General features: G+C 42.9%; 1 protein-coding gene across 2 annotated transcripts in view; it reads left to right on the top strand.

The window, feature by feature from the left end:
• tbpl1 (TBP-like 1) overlaps positions 1-26,870 on the top strand; it is a 68,662-nt gene that overhangs the window by 19,882 nt on the left and 21,910 nt on the right. The window contains exon 2 of one of the 2 annotated variants that reach the window (XM_061929295.2): positions 23,363-23,701. The exons of the other annotated variant lie outside the window; for it this stretch is intronic. The gene's annotated coding sequence lies outside the window, so the exon portion shown is untranslated. The remainder of the gene's footprint in view (positions 1-23,362; positions 23,702-26,870) is intronic. 2 annotated transcript variants of the gene reach the window in all.

The raw sequence follows: 26,870 nt of genomic DNA, 5'->3' as shown, positions 1-26,870 counted from the left end.
CAAATAATTGTATTCCGTTTGTATTTACATCTAACACAATTTCCCAAATCATATGGAAACGGGGTTTGTACATGTAAACAAACTACGATGAGTTCATGGATCGCTGAAATTAGTAGGACAAAACAGTGCTTGCCAAATACACGAGGGTGGTGCTAAAGAGCCGCATGCGGCTCTAGAGCCGTGGGTTGCTGACCCCCGACCTAGAGGGTTTACAAAAACCAGGGCAAACTTTTGTTGAAAACTGAATCATACAAAAAGTGTGACAAACAAAAACCGAGGTATGGTTTAGTTTGCAGTGGCGTACGAGCAGAACTTTGAATACAGCCTTTGTATTGGACCTGTTTTTTTCCCTTGCGCAAATGTAGGTTAATGATCTCACTCCATCCTATCTTCGGAGTTAGCTCTCCCAACAACAGAGCACTGATACAGACATGCACTCGTTATCTATGTCTTGCACTATCAGAGCCCAGGAAGGCAGATACAGCTAGGAGTAGTCCCTAAACGTACCACGTTACGCCTCCCTGCATGCGTCCCAGCAGAGGAGCTGATACACCCCAACATAACCTGCCAATATTACCGGATGAAGCAAACGTCCACTGCTGATATTCCGGGATGTGTTGACTGCTCTGATACAAAGGCCAGCGCCCAGGCGGAGACATTACACACGTGCCCCTCTGCCTCCCTTTTACTCCTTTCAGAGCCCCCACCCAAACCCATGATGAAGACACCTTCTTGGCTACTTATTGTCCCACCTCCCAAGCCTGATGCAAAGGGAGCAAACTTGTACAAACATTTGACTTGCGTGCGCACATACTGTACGCACACATAACTGCAAGCCTAATAGAAATATGTTATGTACGTATAAATAAACATGACAGTAATTATTGAAGAACTATATGGATAAACTGATGTTGTTGTTGTGCTGGGACTCTTCACCCGTGAGCGTACTCCGGTTAGGGAATAAGGACACCGTTTTACATTTCAACTTCTTTATATATGACTTTGTAGCAGCAGCAGCTAAGCACACTCTGGTACACACTGTTCAATACACTGCCCGAAGGACCCCGAGAGGTAAACATAGCTGCCCGGTAAACTGCCTGACTCAAAAAAAACTCAACTTAAAGGTGCATGACTACATTAGTAACTTGTTTACGTCAGCAATAATATAGTCAATTATATTCAACAATTAACATTAACTAGGGAAATTTATCTTCTATCTTAATCACTGACAGAGGGAATTTATAACAGCCGCCCCCTAAATAGCATGGCAATTTTGAAACAAACATAAATTCCCACAGCAATCCTTTAACCAGGATTATCTTCAGGAAGAGCTGACAGCTGGACCAGCCGAGCAACTGGTCTCAGGTAAGTCTTCTCGCCAACTTTGACTTCAGCAGTCCGTATACATCCATCATCACTTGCATTCAGCTTTACCACCCTCCCCATTGGCCAGTGAGCACGTGGAAGCTGAGGGTCAACAATCATCACAACTGTGTCCAGGGGGAGATGATCTGTGTGTTGGCGCCATCTCTGGCGGGTTTGAAGAGAGGGCAAGTAGTTCCTGATAAACTGTGTCCAGAAGTGGTCGGCCATCATCTGGCAATGACGCCAGCGCCTCCTGGTGAGGGTGTCAGGGGCATAGGTAACTTGTGGAAGAGAGGCATCCTGCTGCCCCATCAACAACATGCTGGGCGTCACTGGGTCTGGATCGGCCACATCCGAGGATACGTATCCTAAAGGCTTGGCATTGAGGATGCCTTCCACTTCGATGAGGAGTGTGAGCAGAACCTCTGCTTGGAGCACTTGTGCACCTATGACCACTTGTAGGGATTTCTTGACTGATTGGATCTCACGCTCGCAGACACCACCAAAGTGGGGAGATGCTGGCGGGTTAAGACGAAACTTAATCTGTTTTTCTGCAAGCCGCTCCTGCAACTGTGACTCCATTGCTGCAAATGCCTCCTTCAGCTCCTTATCTCCCCCTCGGAAGTTAGTCCCTTGGTCAGAGAGGACCTCAAAGGGAGTGCCTCTCCGTGCGATGAACCGTCTCAGTGCGAGGAGGAAAGCATCTGTGTCGAGGCTGGTGAGTAGATCCAGATGTATACATCTCGTCGTGAGACATTTGAAAATGATCCCCCAGCGCTTTTCGCTTTGCCTCCCAGTCTTGACCATGTACGGCCCAAAGCAGTCCATGCCTGTTGAGAAGAATGGAGGTTTGAGCAGCCGCAGACGGGCTGAGGGCAGGTCTGCCATCCTCGGCACCACTGGCTTCCCTCTCCACTTCATGCAACCAGTGCAAGCTCTCTGATACTTCTTGATAGCCTGCCTTCCTCGCAGAACCCAGTAGTAGCGCCTCATCTCTGCAAACACCCTATCAGGTCCAGGGTGGTGTAGCTGAGCATCCATCTATTTAATGAGGAGTGTGGTGACTGCATGACGGGGATCCAACAGTATTGGGTGAATGTCAGTGGGGCTAGAGCTGTCTAAACGGCGCAGGCGTCCTCCAACCCGTATAAGACCCAATGTAGGGTCTAATTCTGGGGCGAGCGTACTCAGCCTGCTGCTGGGTGGTACAGGCTTGCCGGCTCTGAGGCATCTGATTTCTTCAGAGAAGCCGTCTGCTTGGCTGGTTTTGAGCAGGTGGACTTCAGCATCTCTTAGGTCACACAGAGGTGAAGCAGGGTCAGCTGCCGCCCCATGAAGAGACTGTTGCGTAGCCTTGACCAACTCTCTCCAGCTGCTGAATCGGGTGAGATCTGGTATCTTGGGTGGTGGGCTGGTCTGTGTGAGAGCACAAAAAACACTGTGTTTTAACTCACCACGGTCCTCTGGCTCTGTGATGCTAGGACATGATGGCCATCCATCCGGTGGACGGCGAAGGAATGCTGGTCCCTGGATCCAACGATTTGGCGCAGTCAGCTCAGCTAACGTCTTGCCATGGGTGAGATCGTCGGCCGGATTGTTAGCTGTATCCACATACCTCCAGGTGTGTGAGGCAGTCAGCTCCTGGATCTCAGAAACCCTTGTTCCCACGAAAACCTTGAACCTGCACGACTGAGATGTCAGCCAGGTGAGAACTGTTGTGGAGTCAGTCCATAAGAAGGTCTGGGCAATACACAAGGTGAGCTCTTTGTGAAGGAGGGAGGACAGCTGGGCTCCTGTCAGCGCGGCACAGAGCTCCAACCGTGGCATTGACTGCTGGCGTTTTGGGGCCACTCTAGACCTTGCCATCACAAATGAGACATAGACAGTGTCATTAGTTCTTGTGGTGAGATATGCCACTGACCCGTAGACTTGCTCAGAGGAGTCACAGAAGACGTGGAGAGTGTACTCTGTGGTGTCAGTAGCAAGCTCCAATGGTGCATAGGTTCGAGGGAGGGAGATGTTGGCCAGCTCGGGGAGTTCTCTCTCCCAGCTGGACCAGGCCTGGAGGATGTCAGGAGGGAGATTCGGGTCGTCCCAGCTCCTCTTCTTTGCCCACAGTCTCTGGACAAGAATCTTGGCCCGTGTAGTGTACGGGATAATGATCCCGATCGGATCATACTGGCGGGCGAGTACCTTATAGATGTACCGCATAGTAGGGGTCTCACTCTCTGGAGGCTTTGGCTTGAAACCGAGCCGATCAGATGGACAATACCACCGCAGACCAAGGGCCGGCTCCTGTGGATCGTTGCTCTTCTCGGCCAGCCACAGCTCTGTACTTTCAGATTGGGCACTGGAAGGCAAGTGGGAGACAACACATGAGAAGTTACTTGCCCACTGTCGAATCTCAAATCCTCCTGAGGCCAGACATTGTCGCATCTTGTCCACCAGGAGCTTGGCTGACTCAGTCGTTGACAGGCTCTGCAGACAGTTGTCCACGTAGAAAGACTGTTCGATGGACTGCAGGACGTCTTCATTTCCTGCAGCACATTCTTTAACATGTTTTTGCAGAGCAAATGTTGCACAACACGGGCTGCTCGTGGTACCAAATGGCAACACCTGCCATTGGTATACGTCAGGCTGTTTCTCCCTTTGCAGGTTTCTCCAAACAAACCTCAGCAACGGCTGGTCCTCCGGTAGAAGCCGAACTTGGTGGAACATGGCTCGGATATCTCCACTGATGGCGACAGCGTGCTGGCGGAACCGCAGGAGGACCCCGATGAGAGATGGGCCGAGGGTTGGACCTGGGAGAAGCTGCTCGTTGAGAGAGAGACCACCATGATTAAAGGAGCAGTCAAAGACAAGGCGATGTTTGCCATTGTGATGGACGAGGTGATGAGGTATGAACCATGACTCACTGGAGCGGTTTCCCTCTCCCTTCTGGAGCTTTGTGACACACCCACCATCTATAAGCTTCTGGATCTCTGCTTCGTATATTTTAGCTTTGACAGTGTCTTTAAGCAGTCGTCTCTCTGTGCTGCGTAGCTTTGGCATCACTGCTTCAACATCTGCTTTTAGTGGTGGTGCGCCTTTTACCCGGAGCAGGGGTGTAGTGTAGCGAAATGTGTCACCAACCTTCACTCTCTTAGTGCGTGCTTCCAAGACGCTCACCGCTTCCTGGTCCAGGCGAGACCGCACTGCTAGCCGCTCGCTACGGAATGGGAGCACATCAAGCTGCCAGAGGCGTTCGACTTGTTGGTAGATGTCATCTGGTGTAGTAGCATGATGCAGCGGGGGACTGTGAACCATCTGGGCCTTGGAGTGTCCAGCCGAGTGCTGTATGGATAGCCACGGGTCCTCCCTTTGGGCCAAACCTCACAGGTTCCGTAGCAGTGATCAGGTGAGTGTAATCTGCACCAAGGAGCAGCAGTGGTTGCACCTTATTGAAGCTCTGCAGTTGTAATCCTCTCAGGTGGCGGTAGCGTCTCTGGAGCGCTGCTATTGGATAAGATTGCTCTGTCAGGGTAAGTCGACCTGCTGTGTAGGCCCTCTCAACCAAATGCTGCTGTGATGGTGATGCTGGAGAAGCTACATGAAAGTCGACTGATGCTCCAGTGAGGTGAACCACATCCTGACGAACAGTCCGCAGGGTGAGGGACTCTGCTCTGCCTCTGAGTTTCAGGTCTCGAACTGCAGCCGGGAGTATTATAGTGCGTTCAGCTCCATCATCGAGGATTGCATAGGTCTGCAGTGATCTGGTCCCATGACTGATGATGATTGGCACCACCTTGAGGTATACTTTCCCTCCCTGCATCGAGTTAGCCGCTGAGGTGCAGTCTTTGAGTGTGATGAGGAAGATTTGGGGGCCCGGCCTGGTGATGTCATGCAGCACTCTCAAGTGGATCTCCTGACACTCACTGCAAGGTTTCTTTAACGTGCAGCTCTCTTCATCGTGGTTAGTACGGCCACAGTTACGACAGCGCTTTCCGCCTGTTATCCACTTCTCGATTTCCTGTGTTGAGCGTTGAATAATATCTGGACACTGCGACAAGTAGTGCTCTGTACTCTTGCAGAAGAGACACATCCTTTTAAACTTTTGTTGCTTAGCTGCTGGCTGAGTCGTTTTGGCTGATTTGGGCTGGTCTGCACCGTGATACACAGAAACAGGCCGAGTCCGAGGCCGGGGAGTAGGGACAGGTCTGTCTCGATTGGCAGGCTGTGCTCCTTCAGCTCGATGGCGCTGTGCCATTTTTGCGGACAGTCTCTGAGCTTCTGCCTTCACCTTGAGCCACTCTGCGAGGTCTCTGAGGTTGTATGGATTTAGGCTGCTGGTGCTAAGGCGCCCCTGAACCTGCAGATGCTCCACAAAGTTGTCTCTCATGTGTCTAGGGAGTTTGCTAAGTAGCCGGTCAACATGGCCAGTTGACATCACTTCCATCCCATTAGGCCCTTCCAATGAGGTTAGCATTCCCACCAGCAAGTCAACGTTGAGGGCGAAGCTCTGGAAAGATTTAGGGTCTCCTGATTTGAGATCAGGAGAGTTCAGGATGTCTGCAATCTCACTTTGTGCCAACTGATGTGGTTGCCCGTACTGTCTCTGCAAAGCCTGCATGGCGGCAGTGTAGGGCTGTACATAATGTCTGTGTGACTGAGCTATTAGCTTGGCTTCATCCAGGACCAAGTGTTCCATAAGCACACGGTATTTGTAATGTTCAGAAAGTTCAGTGTGTGGATTGAGCAGGTGATCTAACGCCGTTTTTAAGTCAGCAAACTCTCTCTCACTGTCGTGCACCAACTTAGGTAGTTCAGGTATTGGAACAGGCTGTCTGGGGGACTGGGTAGTGTACGGTACCTGCAGTGGTGTATACTGAGACTGGGGGTTGTACTGAACCTGTTGAGCTGATGGGGGCTGTTGCAGAGTGAAACCAGCAGGGGGAGACACCAGTTGATATGCTGGCTGAGTTGACGGCGGAGACACAGGCTGGTAGAGTTGCAGCTGTTGGTTTTGCGGTGGCAGTGGTGACTGGTATAATGGCTGTGTAGCGATGGTTGATGGAGGATGATAGACAGTCCCCAGGGGAGTGGCAGCGCTGTAGGGCGATGGATTGATAACTGGCTGAGTGCCAGCCGCAACAGGTAGCTGTGGTGCAGAATATGGCGCTGTTACTATCTGGGGGGGTTGATAGGCTGGTTGTGCAAACAGTGGAGCGTGTTGCTGCACGGGCTGTGCAGACGGGAGTGGGGTGTATTGCCACACTGGCTGTGCGGACGGGAGTGGGGTGTATTGCTGCACTGGTGCTAGATTTACTGGTGTTTTCTGCATGGGCAGGTATTGCAGTTGTGCAGCTGGTGGCACTCTTTCCTGTACATTGTTAATCATTACTGTGGTAGGCTGGTTAGACGGGTAGCCTGATGTAACTGATGTCTGTGGGCTGGCATAACTCACTGCTTGTGAAGCTTGAGGTGTAGGCTGCAGCATAGAAACGTTCAGCGTAGTGAGGGGAGACGGTGCCCATGCAGATGTCACAGTTGAAGGCAGAGACTGCGTCAGTGTGTAGTTCTCCTGTCTACTACTTGGTGTAGGAGTCATCGCTGCTTGAAGCTTTAGTGCTGTAGAGGTGGTATGTGGCAGTGTAGACAGGTGTGGCTCATGCTGAAGCAGCCTAGATGATCCAAGATGGAGGCTGGATGGCTGTGACAGAGGGGTGCTGTGAACTACTGGACAGCTTAGCCAGGGTGATTGATATGTTGGGACGCTCATATTGAGAATAGCTGGTGGCCGTAGGACAGGAGAACCCTGCCTGCTTTGATAGCTCCGCCCCGCGTGTGCCGCCGATGGATGGCTCATATGGCATGTTAGCTGGCTGGGCAAGTCTCTAGCATGTATCGCCATGTTCCACTCGCTCACCTTGTCGGCCGCTCCCGGCGATAATGGACGATCGGGGATAGCGTGCGCTCCGTGCGGCTGATCCTCCATACACACAGACTCGGTCTGTAGGCTGAGTGACTGCAGCCGCTGGGCGCCGACGCTCTCTCCTCAGTCCTCCGCGCGGGCACCGTGAAGAATGAGGGACTGTGGAAGGCTAACCTGGTAGCTTTCTAGACGAGTTGGAAGCTGTCGCTGTCTTGCTCCGAGTGCGCCGCCGTCTGCCGCTGTTGTTAGCGCGGTGTCCATTTCTCCGTCGCGAGTGAAGCAATCCGGCTCGAAGGACCAATATTGAAGAACTATATGGATAAACTGATGTTGTTGTGCTGGGACTCTTCACCCGTGAGCGTACTCCGGTTAGGGAATAAGGACACCGTTTTACGTTTCAACTTCTTTATATATGACTTTGTAGCAGCAGCAGCTAAGCACACTCTGGTACACACTGTTCAATACACTGCCCGAAGGACCCCGAGAGGTAAACATAGCTGCCCGGTAAACTGCCTGACTCAAAAAAAACTCAACTTAAAGGTGCATGACTACATTAGTAACTTGTTTACGTCAGCAATAATATAGTCAATTATATTCAACAATTAACATTAACTAGGGAACTTTATCTTCTATCTTAATCACTGACAGAGGGAATTTATAACAGTAATGTTCAGCTGGTGAGAGGAAAACTGAATGATGACAAAGACTCAATATCAAATGTTTAATCCTACTTTATATATTATTAGAGGCATGCTAGTGACGATCTGTGTTTTTGTTGTTCCAGAATATGTTCTTCCTTTTTCATCGTGTGATGTCAGTACCCTGTATTTTGCCTTAATACATGTTTATATTCATTAATCAATCAAACTCAATCAAACTTTATTTATAAAGCGCTTTTCATACATGAAAGAAATGCAACGCAAAGTGCTTTACAAAGTTGAAAACAATACCCCGGTGACCCAGATCCCCCATTATCACATATGTACGCACAGACACACATACCAAACACAAACACACACACACACACACACAACATACACACATTTGCAACTATATGGACAAATGATTGCATGACTGAGTACAGAGGAGACATGTGAGTAAACACTATCACAGGAGCCATCTGCACCAGGAGGTCATCAGACCATGGCCACCAGGACGCTGACACAAAAGCGCCCTCACAAGCTTGGCCAATAAACCCTGAGGCAGATGGCTCATCTGAGGAACGTTGGAAAATAAAAATCATAAAACTTGTAAAATAGTAAGAACCATGAGTTGAGATAAAGAATAAAATACTTGAAAATGCACGTTTTCTGAGCTGCCTAACGAATTATGAATATACATTTACTTTTGTAAATGTACAGTGCATCTGGAAAGTATTCCCAGCACACCCCATTTTGTTCTGTTATAGCCTTACTCCAAAATCACATGTACATAAGTATTCACAGTCTTTGCTCAATACTTTGTTGATGCACCTTTGACAGCAATTACAGCCTCAAGTCTTTTTGAATACGATGACACAAGCTTGGCACACCTATCTTTGGACGGTTTCACCCATTCCTTTTTGCAGCACCTCTCAAGTTCCATCAGGTTGAATGCAAGGCGTTTGTTTTCATCCAGGATGTCTCTGTACATTGCTGCATTCATCTTAGTCTAGTCAGGGAGGTAACCAAGAACTCGATGGTCACTTTGTCAGAGCTACAGCATTCCTCTGTGGAGAGAGGAGAATCTTCCAGAAGGACAACCATCTCTGCAGCAATCTACCAATCAGGCCTGCCTCGTAAAGTGACCAGATAGAAGCCTTTTTTTTTTAGTAAAAAGTTTGCCAAAATGCACATGAAAGACTCTCAGACCATGAGAAACAAAATTCTCTGGTCTAATTAGACTAAAATGTAACTCTTTGGCATGAATGCCAGGCATCATGTTTGGAAGAAAAAAGTAATCGCTCATCACCAGGCCAATACCATCCCAACAGTGAAGCATGGTTGTGGCGACATCCTGCTATGGGGCTGGTTTTCAGCATCAGGAACTGGGAGACTAGTCAGGATAGAGGGAAAGATGAATGCAGCAATGTAAAGAGAAATTCTTGATGAAAACCAACACTTCCCATCCAGCCTGATGGAGCTTGAGAGGTGCTGCAAAAAGGAATGTGCAAACCTGCCCAAAGATAGGTGTGCCAAGCTTGTGGCATCGTATTCAAAAAGACTTGAGGCTGTAATTGCTGCCAAAGGTGCATCAAAAAGGAGTTGAGCAAAGGCTGTGAATACTTAGACAGGTGATTTTTTAGATTTTTTTTTTTCAAATACATTTGCAAAAAAAACAACATATTTTCACATTGTCATTATGGTGTGTTGTCTGTAGATTTTTGAGGTAAAAATATATTTTATATATTCAGCTGTGGAATAAGGCTGTAACATAACAAAATGTGGAAAAACTGAAGCACTGAATACTTTCCGGATGTACCGTACATTCATAATCATATGTATCAGTATAATAAACTGTTTTTGTAAAATGTGTCCCTCAAGTTAGAATACAGAGTATAAAAATGCAAAAAGTATTTTTAAAACATTTTAACATTTTATTCAAATGTAATATTAACAAAAATAGGGTCAGTAGGCCTCAAGAAAATCCAATGTATAAATACAGGATACAATTGACTGCAAAGCACATTTTTAATTAAGCAAAGTGTCCTTCACATTGATCTGATGACAGATTTAATTAATACAATTTAAAACAATTATTCAGACTACCTTGAAAACTAGAATGAGTTACCTTTCCCGCTTTCCTAAAATTAGACTTGACTACGAAATACTGAGTAATCATTGTCCTTTATAAATGTTTTTACATATACTGTGTTACTTCTTATCCCAACTATACTTTTAGGTTTATTTTCTTATAAATAAACCAAAACAAAACAATATACTGTAGTTAAAATTCACACTTTAGTCGTGTCTCTGGGTTTTCACTCAGTCGTGTTACCCTTACACATTACCCCCCTCTGAAAAATGTGGAATATTCCACCAGTCACATGGTTAATAGGAAGTTGCATCAATTCTCTGTCGGCCAAAAGTAAATTATGTTTCTGTATAGCTGATGATACTTTACTATTACGAGGAGTGATAGTAAAATCTCAGCACAGTTCTGTTACCTAAATTATTGTGTTGATGTTATTAGTTATTTTTAAAATTATCTTATTAGTGTCCACATGCTATTAGCATAAACACCATGTGCCTTCCTTTCATGTATTTGCTAATCCTATTCTTAAAAACTCACACCTGTTACTTTCAGGCTTGTTATTAATGAGTCATACTCGACTTATAAGCCCTATATAAAGCCCTGTTTTGCCTGAAATGGTCCAATACACATTTTGAGTAGTTTAAAATTTGTATTATCAGATTTAGAGTTGTAAAAAGACGCAAATGTAAGTTTTATGTGGAGAGCATTACAACAAAAATGGTACCTAAGGTCTTTGTGTCCAAACTTTAGGGACACCCTGAATTGAATTTTTTTGTAGCTTTTTCTTTATTACCAATACCTACAATCACGTGCTTTAACGATTTTGTTACCAAATATGGTTGCCCTCAAAATAATACAATCAAAATGTAGATAAAATCACGGACATGCAGTGGCAGGTCCAGTGAATGATGGCAGTGGACGACCTTAGCGGCACCCTCTCACATGACATTTCCACCTAATCTGTGTTTTCACGAGAGTGTGTATCAGTCGTCCCATGAGACACACACATAATGCTACCGGAGGCCAACAGGAGATGACTAAGGGGTGAGATGTGACTTGTGATAAAAAGCGGCTCTGACACACACACACACACACACACACACACACACACACACTTGTCCATAGACACACATACACAGATCTCCAGGGACCCCCGACAATCCTCTGAACCCCAAGATTTAAGGCAGGAAGCAGACAAGTGCCTTGGTGTGTGCGTATTAGCTTCATTAGCGTGTGCATGTGTTTGTTTGTACGTGTGACTGCGAGCCAAGCTCCGGTCCACTTAGTAGCAGAGGACAGACGCTGAAGCATCTTGCCTTTGTGCTCTAATTGCAAACAGATGTGAGCTGGCCCCTTTGCTGTGTGCTCAGGGTAGCATTGCAAGCTAAAACTACAGTAACGTGGAAAAGCAGTTAAACACAAACATACTATAAATGTTCTAGGGTTGTCCCGATACCAAAATGTATTTCAATACTTTTCGGTACTTTTCTAAAAAAAAAAAAAAAAAGGGCACCACAAAAAATTCCATTATTGGCTTTATTTTAACAAACAATCTTACGGTGCATTAAACATATGTTTCTTATTGCAATTTTGTCCTTAAAAAAAATAGTGAACATACGAGACAACTTGTCTTATATTAGTAAGTAAGCAAACAAAGGCTCTTAATTTGTCTGCTGACGTGTGCAGTAACATATTGTGTCATTTTCCATTATATTATTTTGTCAAAATTATTACGGACAAGTGGTAGAAAATGAATTATTAATCCTCCTGTTCATTTACTGTTAATATCTGCTTACTTTCTCTTTTAACATGTTCTATCTACACTTCTGTTAAAATGTAATAATCACTTATTCTTCTGTTGTTTGATACTTTCCATTAGTTTTGGATGATACCAAATTTGGGTATCGATTAGATGCCAAGTAGTTACAGGATCATACAATAGTCATAATTTAAGACCTCATGTGTCCAGGGACATATTTCCTGAGTTTATGAACATAATAAGAATTTTTTTTAAACAAAATATTTTTTTATGCTAAAAAATATCAAAGTAATCAGTAGTATCGACTAGATACGCTCCTGTACTTGGTATCATTACAGTGGATGTCAGGTGTAGATCCACCAATGGCACTTGTTTATATTGTGACGCGGGTGTGCGGTGAAACATGTTGAGCTATTCCTCGTCCTGCAGAGATGATACTTGTAAGAAACTTACTTTATTTGTCGCCATGGAGGCGAGGATTAATGATTTAGAAAAAGCTAAAACACTGCCGACTGCGGCTAGACGTTAGCCGCTAGCTAGCTAGCCATGTCTTAAAGCACCTCTTCCTGAGGGCGTTTCAGTGTTATATCTTCACCTTTATCGTTAGTTTTTAAGCCAAAATGCGTCCGTTCTCCCTTTTCTGTCCACACTCTGTGTCTGCTTGTAAGTACTCCGTGTTTGTGCGCTGCCGAACATGCTCCTCTGCTCGGAAAACTAGCAATGTCATGACGTGACGATGCGCCGTCATGCCCGTTAAAAAAAAGAAGGGGAGGCGGCGACTGGTACTTTTTAGAGGCGGTATAGTACCGAATATGATTAATTAGTATCGCGGTACTATACTTGTACTGGTATACCGTACAACCCTAAAGTGTTCTCATTATTGTTTTGTTTTTTATGAAGTGAAGTGAATTGGGGCGGTATAGCTCGGTTGGTAGAGCAGCCATGCCAGCAACTTGAGGGTTCCAGGTTCGATTCCCGCTTCCGCCATCCTAGTCACTGCTGTTGTGTCCTAGGGCAAGACACTTTAAATGTAACTTAGATATTGGGTTTCACTATGTAAAGCGCTTTGAGTCACTAGAGAAAAGTGCTATATAAATATAATTCACTTTTTTTTTTAAACGGCAATAAAACCAGGGTGTTAATTGGAAGAGGCCAATAAATAGAGTGATTCTTTTTTAAATTTAAGACTATGGCCTTGTTCACACTGCAGGTTAAGTCAGATTTTTTGGCCTATTTGCGACCTGTATCAGATTTGATCATGTAAGTGTGAACAGTGCAATTCCGAGTTTTTCATATTCGAGTCAGGCCTCTTTCGTATGTGGAAATAAATCGGATGTACTGTATTTGCGATGCTTCCTTAATGTGAACACTACTGCGCTCAGGTCGCATTCATCCGACCAGAACGTCATCAAAAAGTGATAAGCATTTACAAAATAAATAGTTGACAAAGGAGCAGAAAACGAATGAAAATAATATGTTTTAGGAACCCGCGTGAAAGTTCCACCATTCTCCCATGTCTCCGACTGCTTGCCCACAGACACAAGCTTCAAGCAGATATAAATCTTCTACGTGCAATAGTTTGGGTCAGAAAATGTTGACTTTGATTGCACAAAATCCTTGAAATTGCCACAAATGCGCCAATACTGAAGTACCGGAAGTCATGTTTGCTTCCGTAAACACTGAAGTGTGTGCGACGTTATGTACGCATGTGAGTCAGATTGCATTAATATTAAAAATTGCATTTTTTTGGTAAAATGTGAACGGCCGCTAAAAAGATCGGCTTTGACAAATAAATCTGAATTGGACATATCCCTCTGCAGTGTGAATGTAGTCTAAGTGTCCTACTGAAAACCAAGTTCCTCTGCAGTGGACATTTGTTTGTAGTTTATTTCTTTTGTGACAGTTACAAATTTCACAAAACAATTGCCCTGTTGTGCATGTCCACAAATATCTACTGCAGAGGACGTAGGCTCTCAAAATTATTTTTTTTTTTTACAAAACCCAGTGACGTTTTTAGGTGTTGTTGATAAATGGCTTTCGCTTTGCATAGTAGAGTTTTAACTTGCACTTACAGATGTAGTGACAAGCTGTAGCTACTGACGGTGGTTTTCTGAAGTGTTCCTGAGCCCATGTGGTGATATCCTTTATACACCGATGTCACTTTTTGATGCAGTACCGCTGAGGGATCGAAGGTCCGTAATACCATTGCCTACGTGCAGTGATTTCTCCAGATTCTCTGAACCTTTTGATGATATTAGGAACCGTAGATGGTGAAATCCCTAAATTCCTTGCAATAGCTGGTTGAGAAATGTTGTTCTTAAACTGTTCGAAAATTTGCTCACGCATTTGTTCACAAAGTGGTGACCCTCGCCCCTTCCTTGTTTGTGAATGACTGAGCATTTCATGGAAGCTGCTTTTATACCCAATCATGGCACCCACCTGTTCCCTATTAGCCTGTTCACCTGTGGGATGTTCCAAATAAGTGTTTGATGAGCATTCCTCAACTTTCTCAGTCTTGTTTGCCACTTGTGCCAGCTTTTTTGAAACATGTTGCAGGCATCAAATTCCAAATTAGCTAATATTTGCAAAAAATAACAAACTTTTCCAGTTCGAACGTTAAGTAACTTTTCTTTGCAGTCTATTCAATTGAATATAAATAAATAAATAAATGATAAATGGGTTGTACTTGTATAGCGCTTTTCTACCTTCAAGGTACTCAAAGCGCTTTGACACTACTTCCACATTTACCCATTCACACACACATTCACACACTGATGGAGGGAGCTGCCATGCAAGGCGCTAACCAGCACCCATCAGGAGCAAGGGTGAAATGTCTTGCTCAAGACACAACGGACATGACGAGGTTGGTACTAGCTGGGGATTGAACCAGGGACCCTCGGGTCGCACACGGCCACTCTTCCACTGCGCCACGCTGAAAAGGATTTGCAAATAATTGTATTCTGTTTTTATTTACGACTTACACAACGTGCCAATTTCACTGGTTTTGGGTTTTGCACTTTAGTAACAACTTTTAGTGCAAAGTGTTAGCATACAGTACATAATTTGGCCACTGACATATGCAGTATTATATTCCGTCATTCACGGTTGTATTGTTTTCTCAAAACTATTATTAGTTTACTTGCTAAATAACTGTTAATTTGGTTATTTTCTGATATAACATGATTCTATCTACTAGGGTTGTTAAAAATAAACTGAAGCAACTGGATATTTGGTTCGAGAAGTGGCTGGTTCGGCTACGCCAGTTACATCCCCCCTCAATCGATAGGATCCAGCTGTAAATCCTTAGGTTAATCGAGTGTAGACACATACACCAGTTATCGCGCCAAACAAGAAATCAGTTGACAGATTTTGTCTTTAAAAAGACACGAGAGTCGGGGTTGTTCATGAAAAAAGTCACACGCTTATCATGTTAATTATGTAACTGGAGACCAGAATAGACGTAGATATATGTTTGTGTTTATGTTTAAAACAACGCGCGAGTCACGGCTGCCCGGCAAATAATTACCTGCAACATACGTAACGTCAGCACCCCGGACCATCTCTGTGCTGTGCCGTCCGTCAATATTGTAGCATTTCAAGGAATGGAGGCTCAGAGAGATTCTCAGTTTGTTTTTCTTTATTTCACAACATGCAACATTCTCGGACAATGGGCTCAATGTCCGTGTCCCGCTCTCTTAAAAATTAAAACGTCAAAATATTTGACATACTATCTTACATAAAGTAGTAAAACTAACATAGTAATAACCTGATTAAAAAAAAAAAAGCCTTTAAACCTTTTTCAAAATATCAACAGTCTCTGCAGTCCTGAGGCCCTCTGGCTGGCGGCTCCACAGGTGGGGGCCATAGTGGCTAAATGCCGCCTCGCTGTGGGTCTTTGGTCTGGTATTTGGTAAAGATTAAGCTTTGGTGCTTGAGGACCTTAGGATCCGTGAGTGTTGATTTGGTAAAATCAGGTCAGATAGATAAGGGCTATTAAGACATTTGAAAACTAATATCTAATAATACTTTAATCGACCCTGAAGCGGAGGGGGAGCCAATGCAGTGATTTTAAAACTGGTGTAATGTGATGCCGCCCTCCGGTCCTCGTCAGCATGCGTGCAGCTGAGTTTTGTAATAATTATAGAGTTCTGATATTCTTTTTGGGAAGACCAGAGACTTGGGCAATACAATTGTCTAAACGACAGGAAATACGAGTATGCATTGGCACCTATGTGTTGGCCTGAGAAATAAACTGGTGGGCTCTGGTTATGTTCTGAAGATGATAAAAACCTATTTTTGTAATATTTTTGATATGTGGAATAAAAATCCGCTTGGAGTCAAAAATCACGCCAAGATTTTTTGTAGACTGTGTTGGTTTGAAATCTTCTAATTTTGGTAAAAGTTTCTCCCTCTGGTCTTCATGGCTTATGACTAAAACCTATGTCTGGTCCTAGTTGAGTCGTAGGAAATTCCCCGCCATCCATGACTTGATGTCTAAAATGCAGTTAAAAAAGGGTATCTACTATACAACCATGTATCAACAGTGTAACTGTGGAATCTTCTGATGACGTTCCCGAGATGCTGCGTATAAAGATTAAAAAGAATAGAACCTAAAAATTTAGCTTTGGTGAACTCCACGTCTTATGTCATTGGATCCTAAGGAACATGTACTGGGGCGGTGTGGCTCGGTTGGTAGAGCATCCCAGTCACTGCCATTGTGTCCTTGGGCAAGACACTTTGCCCACCTGCTCCCAGTGCCAACCACACTGGTTTAAATGTAACTTAAAGATGTAGATCAGGGGTGTCAAACTCATTATAGCTCAGGGGCCGCATGAAGGAAAATCTGTGCACACACGGGCCGCACTATTAAAACCATGGCATTAAAACAAAAAAATAAAGACAACTTCAGATTGTTTTCTTTGTCTTACTTTGGCCAAAAATAGAACAAACTCATTCTGAAAATATTACAATAATAATATAGAAAAAAAATACTGGCAGCGGTAAAGTTTAGATCCATGAAGGAAAGAAGAAAGTGAATGAATGTCTATAACTAAATACATTTGCATATGCATAAAAAAGGGTTTTCTTTTGTATTTTTTTAAATTTATGAATTAAGTAACGTTTATGACAACCTTTTGATAATGTATACATTTATCATTTGTTTTCAAAACGGTTACAAAAAAGTGGCACCCCACAAATTTACTGGGACCCCATTTTGAAAATTCCTAGCGCCAACACTGATGGAGTATTGGTGCGTGCAAAACAGCAGCAGGCGGCTGTGGCCTGCGGGCCGGTTCTAATACTAATGCAATATCATACTATAGATAATTCATCTGGCCCGCGGGCCTTGACTTTGACACATTGGATGTAGATAGTAAGTTTCACTATGTAAAGCGCTTTGAGTCACTAGAGGAAAACTTTATATAAATATGATTCTCTTCACTTACATAAAAAAACATATGTACAGGTAAAAGCCAGTAAATTTGAATATTTTGAAAAACTTGATTTATTTCAGTAATTGCATTCAAAAGGTGTAACTTGTACATTATATTTATTCATTGCACACAGACTGATGCATTCAAATGTTTATTTCATTTAATTTTGATGATTTGAAGTGGCAACAAATGAAAATCCAAAATTCCGTGTGTCACAAAATTAGAATATTACTTAAGGCTAATACAAAAAAGGGATTTTTAGAAATGTTGGCCAACTGAAAAGTATGAAAATGAAAAATATGAGCATGTACAATACTCAATACTTGGTTGGAGCTCCTTTTGCCTCAATTACTGCGTTAATGCGGCGTGGCATGGAGTCGATGAGTTTCTGGCACTGCTCAGGTGTTATGAGAGCCCAGGTTGCTCTGATAGTGGCCTTCAACTCTTCTGCGTTTTTGGGTCTGGCATTCTGCATCTTCCTTTTCACAATACCCCACAGATTTTCTATGGGGCTAAGGTCAGGGGAGTTGGCGGGCCAATTTAGAACAGAAATACCATGGTCCGTAAACCAGGCACGGGTAGATTTTGCCCTGTGTGCAGGCGCCAAGTCCTGTTGGAACTTGAAATCTCCATCTCCATAGAGCAGGTCAGCAGCAGGAAGCATGAAGTGCTCTAAAACTTGCTGGTAGACGGCTGCGTTGACCCTGGATCTCAGGAAACAGAGTGGACCGACACCAGCAGATGACATGGCACCCCAAACCATCACTGATGGTGGAAACTTTACACTAGACTTCAGGCAACGTGGATCCTGTGCCTCTCCTGTCTTCCTCCAGACTCTGGGACCTCGATTTCCAAAGGAAATGCAAAATTTGCATGGTTGGGTGATGGTTTGGGGTGCCATGTCATCTGCTGGTGTCGGTCCACTCTGTTTCCTGAGATCCAGGGTCAACGCAGCCGTCTACCAGCAAGTTTTAGAGCACTTCATGCTTCCTGCTGCTGACCTGCTCTATGGAGATGGAGATTTCAAGTTCCAACAGGACTTGGCGCCTGCACACAGCGCAAAATCTACCCGTGCCTGGTTTACGGACCATGGTATTTCTGTTCTAAATTGGCCCTCCAACTCCCCTGACCTTAGCCCCATAGAAAATCTGTGGGGTATTGTGAAAAGGAAGATGCAGAATGCCAGACCCAAAAACGCAGAAGAGTTGAAGGCCACTATCAGAGCAACCTGGGCTCTCATAACACCTGAGCAGTGCCAGAAACTCATCGACTCCATGCCACGCCGCATTAACGCAGTAATTGAGGCAAAAGGAGCTCCAACCAAGTATTGAGTATTGTACATGCTCATATTTTTCATTTTCATACTTTTCAGTTGGCCAACATTTCTAAAAATCCCTTTTTTGTATTAGCCTTAAGTAATATTCTAATTTTGTGACACACGGAATTTTGGATTTTCATTTGTTGCCACTTCAAATCATCAAAATTAAATGAAATAAACATTTGAATGCATCAGTCTGTGTGCAATGAATAAATATAATGTACAAGTTACACCTTTTGAATGCAATTACTGAAATAAATCAAGTTTTTCAAAATATTCTAATTTACTGGCTTTTACCTGTATGTGAGATAAGAGCAGAACCAGTTAAAAAAGTACCAGATAAGTATAATAAAATGTGATGGTCTACTTTATTAGAAGCGGCGCTTACAGGAGATGCACCACACCCAACACTGTGCTGATGGGTTCATTGTAAACACACCAACAGCCAAATGGAGTGACCAACATTTTAAAGCTCTCAATGTTGTATTTATGTAAACATCATCAACATCAGTAGGTTGCCTACAGCGACCGTTGTTTTTTGACCCAAAGCTACTTCGATAACCCTGCAGTTATTTGGCTTCGTAAACAATGAAGTGAAGTGAATTATATTTATAAAGCGCTTTTCTCTAGTGACTCAAAGTGCTTTACATAGTGAAACCCAATATCTAAGTTACATTTAAACCAGTGTGGGTGGCACTGGGAGCAGGTGGGTAAAGTGTCTTGCCCAAGGACACAACGGCAGTGACTAGGATGGCGGAAGCGGGGATCGAACCTGGAACCCTCAAGTTGCTGGCACGGCCACTCTACCAACCGAGCTATACCGCCTCCGATGAACCTCGCAACAATCGACAACTCAGCAATTAATAGAACAGAGGCATTAATTGGAGCGTTTGTGGTACATCTATTAGCTTCCTTAGCCGCTAAACTTTTTCCGAACCACGGCACTTAAACCCAATGGAAGTGACCGTAACAGCTCAACTAAAGGTACAGGCCACCTTTCTACGAAAAAAAAATGAATTGCCAATGTAGTTTTTGTGATCCTGCTAACAAACCAATAAACAAAAGTAGTTTTTCTCACCCCTTTGTGCTTAGTGGAGGTAAGAGAGATCAAACTACCGGAAAACTGAACCAGTGCGGTACTGATGACACTGTTCTCCCGCTCTTTTGCAACAACCGTCTTCTTGCTTTAGAAGAAAAACACAGATCACATCCATCAGCTAAATGGCACTCTTATCTATCTTTTTCACCTAGGATGCTAATTAAAGATAATAAACCCAGCAGATCATTTATCTGCTGCTCCAAATGGGCCGTCAGGTCCGCTCCCTTCGCACTCGTGCACATGTGGCCGCCCCGATGGTGAGAGCACGTCCACACATGGCTCTTGGCTGTGCCGACATCCAGGTGCTCGCCGCACATAGAAAGTTCACGCTGTGATGCGTGTTTACACAAGCAATGAATGATAACGCATGAGAAACAGACACACAAACACGTAGATTGATTTGTCGAACTTATCTTTCCGTCTTTTTTCCCCTACTGACTTATGGTTTTACGTGTATGCATGAAATCACAATGAGGGTAATGTTTTCATAACCTTGTATTATTAATAACTGTTTCTTTTGTACTAAAGCATATTCCACCTAACTTTGTAAACGGCCTGAGAAACAAATTGTTAAATTGTGTAACCAGAGATTGTTTTTATGTTTTTGTTAGCTGTCTGCCACTCTGTAATGAACATTGCTGCCCCCCTCAGGATTGGGGGAAACATACAACTCTTCAAATGTACAAATTCGCTTTTTAGTTGTCATGGTTTTTATTAAATGTAAAATAGGTTTAGATTTTTTCACATTTCTTGCTATGATCCATCCCGGAATTTTTTGTATTTTTTGAACTACTCGCCCTTACTTTTTCAATGCTTTAAGTTAGGGTTGTAACGATACATCGATTTATTTTCCTTAGGTTCAACTACATCGATCTCTGCTCGGCCAGTTTGCCTTCCGGAAGATATGTATCGATCCAACATCGTTCTAATAGGGCAGAGCTGGGCAAATATGTTGACTCGGGGGCCAAATTGAGAGAAAAAAAGTGTCTGGGGGGCCAAAGTGTATGTGTGTATAAATTATATGTACACATTCAGCTGTAAAAAAAATCTACTGTACAGTATGTGTGTTGGGGTCCCTTTTTTCCAGGAACAGTAATACCAAAAGTCACAATGTCCGATAGAATTCTAAAAACTTTGACAGACCACCTAAAAAAAAAAACGGAACAGAATTTTACAGTTTTTTTTACTGAATCTGACACCCAAAATGTACATGAAAATAAAGAAAGTGGGATTTACAATATTAACTATGAACAATAAAACACTAAATATTAACAACATATGAACATCGCTCCTCTTTTACTACTTAGACCAGCTCCTCGATAGTTGTGTATATTTTACAACCAAGTAAAACACACACAAACAAATTAAAATGGCAAAATGTGAATGCAAAGTGTAATAAACACCTACAATATGATATATTATCACTTTTATGCAGACATTTGTTGTACAAATTTGCTTCCGCATCTGTTCCTGACACTTGCATTTGGGGCTGGCTGCTCTGAAAAAAAACCCCGCCCACTCTGCTGTGTTCCTCGTCTGAGCTGCTGTGACGTAAATTACCGTAACAACCCGTATAACACTCAAAAGTGGAGATTTCAACCATTGAAATACTTTCTATAGTTCAAGACTTATCATTTAAAAACAGCACTGTTTTGATGTCAAAGGTCTAAAAAATTATGTAGAATGTCCGGCGCGCCGGATTGAAAATCATAACGGGCCGCATGTGGCTCGCGGGCCGTATTTTATTGATACTAGCAAAAGAAAAACATTGGATCTAAGAACGGCAGACTTTATATCAAATTTAGCACTTTTAATAATAAGGACGTGGAACCTTTATTCAAGTCTGTCTGCCCGTCTGTGGCGTCATTGCCATCAGTCAGCAAAACAAGAATGGCGGATAACTACGGTGGCCGAGAAAAGTCACAACAAATGCAAACGAGAAAAGACAACATCATAAATAACAACACAACAACTTTGAGCTACAGTACGATTGCAAAAGTCGCAACAAATACAAACGCCACAACACCATAATATAAAGCTGCAACACAACTTTAAGCCACAAAAAGACGCAACAGACACAACGAAAGTGACAGCGGAGCAAGATACGGCGACGAATGACTTCTGGAACACAAAAATATGAAGCGCACAACACAACTGGCACCAAAGGAAAAAACATTTATTCAGAAAGAAATGAATAGAAAAGATGAATGAAGGTGGCTATGGGAATTAAGAAGCGATGGGCCAACACCATCAACAGGGATGAGGGGGCATATATGTTTCCGCACACCTGGGACAGTGTCCTTCAAAGGCCACACTAGGACAGAGAACATATACTGTATGGCCAGGTCGGGAAATTTTATTTAGCAGGTAAATCTACTGTTAAAATGTTGGTAGTGAAGTAAAGTGAATTATATTTATATAGCGCTTTTCTCTAGTGACTCAAAGCGCTTTACATTGTGAAAACCCAATATCTAAGTTACATTTAAACCAGTGTGGGTGGCACTGGGAGCAGGTGGGTAAAGTGTCTTACCCAAGGACACAACGGCAGTGACTAGGATGGCGGAAGCGGGCATCGAACCTGTAACCCTCAGGTTGATGGCTCTACCAACCGAGCTATACCGCCCCAAATGGTAACTGTTCTTTTATTGAAATTTGCTTGAATGTTGAAAATAAATGCAGAAAAGGTTTCCTCTTGTTAATTCAACCTATTTTTTTTATTATTTTATTTTTAATGTTTTTATTTTGTCCTGTCCAGCTTCTCAGGCAAATCATATTGTTGATATTGATGCCCATATTTGCTGTATAGATTTACTTTACAAAAGAGAAGTGTGGGATACTTCTCTTATTGCTTATTTGTATTTGACTTTATTAAATGGATTTAAATTAATGTTCGGCGCAGCCGGGCTGGAGCAGGAGGGGATAGAAAGAGAAAAAAGGAAGACAGGAGGGACAAGAGGGGAATGACAAAGAGACAACAACAACAACAACAATAAAAATTACAACAACAGAACAGTATCGGCAAATAGGATATGTACACATATGATAGTAAAAGTGAAAGCAGAGAAGCAGTTAGTGAAGTAAATTTTAATAACACAGAAATGACAATGACCATTATTACACTACAAATGGAGCAATACAAATACCAATAGAAATAGCACTATTGATAATGAATAATAACAATAATTACCTCTATTATCAACAATACAATGGTTTCAAATGCAACAATACATATATGTAATGATAACTTGAAATACAAAAGAAAGCAAATAAATGGAGGGGAAGATAGAGAAGTGAACTGTATTAACCTTGTAGATTGTTGTATTAACAAAAGCTTAAGCTTTGATTGTGTGCTGTGTTTTACCCAATTCACCCTAGGGTAGCAACACTAATATATCTTTGATGTAACGTGATTATATGCATCACTGGGTGTACCCCGCCTACCGCCCGAATGCAGCTGAGATAGGCTGGATGGATGGATGGATGTATGCATATGTGCTTGTGTATGTACAGAATGTGTATATGTATGTTTGTACAGTGAATGTGCGTGTGGATGTATGAACTTTGAGTGTGTAGGTGTGTACTGTATTTGCGTATGTGTGTGGGAGAGTAGGTACCTATGTTTGTATGCATATATGTATGAATAATTATGTGTGCGCGTATGTATGTATGCATATATGTATGAATAATTGAGTGTATGTGAGTATATAAGTGTATTTGTATGTACAATATATTTGTCTCCCAGTATGTGCGGGAGCCAGAGTACAGCCCCAGCAACCCAGAGAGCCCAACCCAAAAAAGCAGGTGTGGCGCCCAGGTAACAAGGGACTACCGGCCCCACGCAGCAAGGCCGGCCAGCGACAGGAAGCCCAGAGCTGGGCGCACTGTGCCGCCCGAAAGGGCCAGCAGCAGGCCGTAAACAGACGCGCCCGGCAGAGGACAGACATCCCCCAAGCCAGCGAGGGACCAAACCCCACGCGGGCAGAGAAGCGGGACGGGTCCAGCCCCCAAGCCCGAGGGGCCAAGTCGGTCGCCGCAGGACCGCCCAGCACGGGGCTACGGGAACCACCCACCCCACCTGCAGGTACCCCAATGATGGAGATTGAACATACAGCAACTGCCCTGTCGAATCCTCCACCTTATGGAGGAAAACATTTTTTATACAAAAATAATAAGAAGAAGAAAATTATAATAATGATTTAAATAATAATGATAATAAAAATAAATACAATATAATACAATTAAAAAATAATAAAATATAAAAAATGTTTTTAAAAGAAAATCAGACATGCTGACACAGAAGGGCACTACCCCAGCAGCTGGCCGAATTGCAGCACTGCAGAATACTTTGCAGTTCACCAAGCTGCCACAATTTTTCGCGGGGACTAGACCCAGCAGGCCCCAACCTAGACAGGAATCCGGAAGGGGTGGACGGTGGGACCCAGGGGCTCCAGACACGCAGCGCGGCCGCAGTAGCCTTAGGCGCCGACCCCTGCCAGACAAGCAGGCCCAGAGAGTACCCCCAGAGATATACATATAAATATATACCCCGCCTTCCGCCCGATTGTAGCTGAGATAAGCTCCAGCGCCCCCCGCGACCCCGAAGGGAATAAGCGGTAGAAAATGGATGGATGGATATATATATATATATATATAATGTATACATATATATATTATATATATATACTGTATATATATTAGGGCTGCAACTAACGATTAATTTGATAATCTATTAATCTGTCGATTATTACTTCGATTAATCGATTAATAATCGGATAAAAGAGACAAACTACATTTCTATCCTATCCAGTATTTTATTGGGGGGGAAAAACAGCATACTGGCAGCATACTTATTTTGATTATTGTTTCTCAGCTGTTTGTACATGTTGCAGTTTATAAATAAAGATTTATTAAAAAAAATTATAATACAAAAAATGTTTTTTAAATTAAATAAAAAGCCTCTGCGCATGCGCATAGCATTGATTCAAAGAATCGATGACTAAATTAATCGGCAACTATTTTTATAATCGATTAGTTGTTGTAGCCCTAATATATATATATATATATATATATATATGTATATATATATATATATATATATATATATGTATATATATATATATATATATATATATATATATATATATATATATATATATATATATATATATATATATATATATGCATACATACATACATACATACACACATTTACATACCTACATCCATCCACACACACACACGCACACAGGTACAGACACATACACATACACTTTAACCAACAAATCCATACACAAGCCGGCGGGGCAGCGATCAAGCCTCGGCACCCACTGCCCACTGAGAGCCAGCCGATCACTTCCCCCCCACAGGTCCAGCCGCGCACCCCTTGCCCCCCATTGAACAGGTGAGCTTATAATAACTGTGCTGTCCCGTTGTCATATCTTGTTTTTAATGACACTTCAGAGTCTCATTTGCAAGTACTCTATAGTAGACAATGCATGTTGTTACAATTCTAAGACGTTAGTTGGCGGTTGTGTATAGGCTATAGCACAGGTGTCTATAGAGAGTGAATGGACAACTCTGTTTCAGACGAATGATTGGTCAAAAGCCCCTCACGTGACTACATGGCACCATGTTGGACAGCAGTTTAGAGCCGCTGCTAAGCGACACTGCACTTCCTCATTAAACATTTATTTCAATCGATGAGTTTTTTGCCGTGAAAACATGCCTTGTTGCGCGGCATGGGGAAGCCGCACTTGCCAGAAAGGCGGTAAGCATTTGCATCTCTTTGAAGAAAATTATGGAAAGTAAAGGTTCGCTGGGAAAGCTTAAGTGCCAATGAATGAGACCAGTATCTTGTGCGAGATAAGCAAGCATACATATACATAGTGAACGTGGTACTGTACATTTCACTCTCAGTAACAGTGAGATAATACACATTGCCTGACAAAATTGCACCTTCTCTGCAGGTCACCAATAATCCAAACTAAATATTGCAGTAAAATAGCAGTGTTAGTTCAGTATTCAAGTATGGTGATAATAAAATCAGGAACTTGCCCGAGCAAAATGGAGGAAGCAGCAGGAGGAGGAGGCAGCCACCACAGTTGACGTACTTCAAACCTGTTGTTTAGTTGCCCCTATTCTTTATACACGACTCTGGTCTATAGTGTGTTGCCTAGTCAGGGAGTAGTCTTTGCCGTTAAGCAGAATTCGTCAGCTAGTCTTTCATTGGGCCCTAAATAATGTTTATCCTGTAAGCATTGTACTTATTACATACCAAGGGCCTCATGTAAAAAGAGTTGCATGGCTTTCCTTCTAAAGATGGACATATGATCAAATCCAGAAAATGGCGAATGCAAGTAAAACTTCAGATGTATTTAAGTATTCGCAGGCACAAATCCAAGCACCTTTCTTTGTTGCATTGCAATCAACTTGGAATCCGCCGAAGACGTGTGCGTGACTTGGCATGCCCAGACCATGACCAGACTACACCCCCATATAAATACGCAAATCATATTGAAAGTAGCCATGTGCTTGCTTGCCACGGTCTGACCAATCACAAGTCAGTAGGAGTTGTTTCTTTCTCTGTTTTGAGTAAAGACTAACTGACTCGGGGAATTTATTTATTTATTTATTTACAGAAAGACAAAATTTTGTATTACGTTATTGTTTCTTTTGTTAATATCAGAGTCCGTTCTGCAAAAAATCCAAGAAGCGCACAGCTTATGGACAGGGAACCACTGTTAAAATATACATCATCATACAATATACAAAATACAGTACAATACAATTCCTTTCGGAATCTACCCACCAAATACCCATTTACAATTTCATACCAACCTACCAACAGGTTGACATTTATAAAAAAGGAATCTTTGAATCCACCAAATCAGTCTCAATATCCTATTATTCAAATTTGATTAAAGGGTTGCATCTTTAAGATTTGCAATAATCTCATCATACATACAGAGGTCAAGACCAAAATTTTGCGACTAATGTGGGAAATTTGGAAATGTATAACAATAATAATGGGAAATTTGTGCTTCAGCCCGTTTAAAAAGATAGTCGCGACAATGATACCTAAAACTTTAGAAGAGGTGTGTGACTGATTACCATTATGTAAAATATTTTTGTGACTTGTCACAAAATGTGTTTATAGCCTGCTCACATGAGTCAGATAACAGTTTCGGGGCGGGGTAATTGTTCAGATGTCTCTGATGGGCACATCAATCAGTCTGAGGAGTAAAAGTTGC

This window comes from Nerophis lumbriciformis, linkage group LG34, assembly GCF_033978685.3.
Source record: "Nerophis lumbriciformis linkage group LG34, RoL_Nlum_v2.1, whole genome shotgun sequence".
Lineage (NCBI taxonomy): Eukaryota > Metazoa > Chordata > Actinopteri > Syngnathiformes > Syngnathidae > Nerophis > Nerophis lumbriciformis.
This window is presented reverse-complemented; position numbering and strand designations above follow the sequence as displayed.